This window comes from Salmo salar, chromosome ssa01, assembly GCF_905237065.1.
Source record: "Salmo salar chromosome ssa01, Ssal_v3.1, whole genome shotgun sequence".
In the NCBI taxonomy this organism is placed as follows: Eukaryota; Metazoa; Chordata; class Actinopteri; order Salmoniformes; family Salmonidae; genus Salmo; species Salmo salar.
The window spans coordinates 90512682-90515549 of record NC_059442.1 but is presented as its reverse complement, the minus strand read 5'-3'; the positions used below and the strand labels follow the sequence as shown (position 1 = coordinate 90515549).

At 44.0% G+C, this 2868-nt stretch overlaps 1 long non-coding RNA gene across 2 annotated transcripts in view; it reads left to right on the top strand.

Annotated features, from left to right (window-relative positions):
* The first annotated feature begins 1169 nt into the window (after window positions 1-1169).
* Window positions 1170-2868, top strand: part of LOC106609850 (uncharacterized) — a 21873-nt gene continuing 20174 nt past the window's right edge. The window contains exon 1 of one of the 2 annotated variants that reach the window (XR_001329769.2): window positions 1170-1341. This is a non-coding gene — a long non-coding RNA (uncharacterized lncRNA). The remainder of the gene's footprint in view (window positions 1342-2868) is intronic. The other variant, XR_006771090.1, reaches the window with a different exon arrangement.

Below are 2868 nucleotides of genomic sequence, written 5' to 3'. Positions count from 1 at the left end.
GATATAGGTCTGTAGCAGTTTGGGTCTAGAGTGTCCCCGCCTTTGAAGACGGGGATGACCGCAGCTGCTTTCCAATCTTTGGGAATCTCAGACAAAACAAAAGAGAGGTTGAACAGGCTAGTAATAGGGGTTGCAACAATTTCGGCAGATCATTTTAGAAAGAAAGGGTCCAGATTGTCTAGCCTGGCTGATTTGTAGGGGTCCAGATTTTGCAGCTCTTTCAGAACATCAGCTGACTGGATTTGAGAGAAGGAGAAATGGGGAAGGCTTGGGCGAGTAGCTGTGGGGGGTGCAGTGCTGTTGACCGGGGTAGGGGTAGCGAGGTGGAAACCAAGGCCAGCCGTAGAAAAATGCTTATTGAAATTCTCAATTATAGTGGATTTATCGGTGGTGACAGAGTTTCCTATCCTCAGTGAAGTGGGCAGCTGGGAGATGGTTAATGACTGATGTGACTTCACCAATGGTTAATGACTGATGAATTTTGAAGAGCCACCTCCCTTTGAGGCTGTTAGGCTGTTTTTCACTGAGCAGTCACCTGCTGGAGTATTGACACATTCACAGCTGGCCAGGCCCTACTGTAGCCTATTATGTACAGGAAATGGATAATTGCCGCTGGCTTGGAAACAGTAAAGTATAATGTTTCCTGCTGGTTCAACAGCAACTAGCTTTGGAGAGAAACATATCGATAAAGATATTGAACTGACCTTGACGCCTTTCCCTTTACATTAAACATTGGCTTACTGTACAGTATCCCAACTATCCATAAAAATAAAGCTACTTTGTTCCTCCCATGTGGGGGTCATTGCTGATATCTGCATCAGACCCTCTCTGCAGCTATGGTGTCTGTGTCGCTGTGGGCCTGCTACTGAGCATGTTCAGGCCTATGGCTGGAGCTGTAGTGCTCCTCTGAGCACCAATGACGTGAGCCAGTTTCCTCAGGATAGACGACAGCAGGCCTCTTAACCAGGGGGGTTGAGGAATGACAAAAACATCCTCTCCCTCCATACCTGCCCCCGGCCGCGACCTTGTCCCCTTTCCATGCTCCGACGCTTGTTTGCAGGAAGGCCAGGTTTCCTGTGTGATGGAGGAGAGGAGGAGAGGGAGATGAGGGAGAGGGGAAGAGGGATGTGACAGTTGGGCTTGTGCACGTAGAGCTTGTACAGATTGACTTTATGTTTTAGCTGTGTGTGGATGTTGTTGTGTTATGTCGTTTTCTGCGCAGGTGCAGCTTGATGAGATCCATGAAGACAAGACGCAGCAGTGGAGGAGGTGGAGGAGGTGGAGGAAAGACAATGGGACTAAGAACCAGAGCAGCCTTCTTCTACATCGACAAACATATTGGTATGTGATAGGGAAATTACATTTTTGTGATTGGGATTTGTGTTTGTCATTGTATTCCTGTTTTGTGTTGAGCTGGTTGATAGAGCTTACTGTATCCACTTTGCTAGATATTATGACGTTTTGAGACAAGACTGAATTGTCTGGGTTTGTAAAATATTTTGTTGATCTATTTTAGCCCATATATTATGTTTAGTGTAAAAACTTGTCCATATATCTTCCTGGGGGATCTGTACTCCAGCATTATAGCTGTGTCTAATTGCTAACTACGGAATTACTAAAAAACACCCTGGCATATTGGTTAGCTCAGTGAATAAAACACACATACAGGTGTACTATCTTAATTTGACCAGTTTCTCACAGTAGGAAAATAATCCTGCATCAACAGGAAATGTGAACCATTATTTGGATTATCATTCATGGACATTTGTGTAGGTGTTGATACATTTTTAGTTAGTATAAATAAAGTTTGACATTTTAAAGTGTAAATTACAAACTTTAGAAGCCTTTTAATCTTTGAATCCACTATAATTTGCATTTCCTGCTCCGCAGGAAAGTTCTCTGTGACAACAGAGTGATCAAACAGAGGGATCAGAGTGATAATAAAGCACATTAGCCTCCTGAGTGATCTCACCCAGATCCCTGGACCATGATTACCACATAGTTGTTTTAATCAGCTCATGCCTGGCTGGGATTGTTTGTAGCTATTTTGGTGTGTCGAGAGCTGAGTCCTGTTGGCATAGCTGTCTCTCTGACAGACATGGGGACGGACTCTCAGCTGCCAAGCCAACCAGGCGGTGGCAGCATGCTCTTCTACTCCCAGGGTAAGAGGCGAGAGCAAGAGCCTGCTCACCTGCTGGCATTGGGCTTGCTTTCTTTCTCTTGCTTTTTATCCATTGGTCCCACTGCATAGAGCAAGCTAAATCAAGCACACCTTAATAAGTATTTGAAAGACAACAAATCCTGTTTTGGCTAGGTTATGAGCAAATTTCAGGGTGAGAATGGAAAAAATAATACACTGAAAAACGACTTAAGTCTGCAGGTTTGATACTGTTTGCTGTTTGTGGACAACATTTCTGCCACTGATAAGGTATTGGTGAAGTCACAGGGAGTATATCTGATAATGTCTTGGTGAAGTCACAGGGAGTATATCTGATAAGGTATGGGTGAAGTCACAGGGAGTATATCTGATAAGGTCTTGGTGAAGTCACAGGGAGTATATCTGATAATGTCTTGGTGAAGTCACAGGGAGTATATCTGATAATGTCTTGGTGAAGTCACAGGGAGTATATCTGATAAGGTATTGGTGAAGTCACAGGGAGTATATCTGATAATGTCTTGGTGAAGTCACAGGGAGTATATCTGATAAGGTCTTGGTGAAGTCACAGGGAGTATATCTGATAAGGTCTTGGTGAAGTCACAGGGAGTATATCTGATAATGTCTTGGTGAAGTCACAGGGAGTATATCTGATAAGGTCTTGGTGAAGTCACAGGGAGTATATCTGATAAGGTCTTGGTGAAGTCACAGGG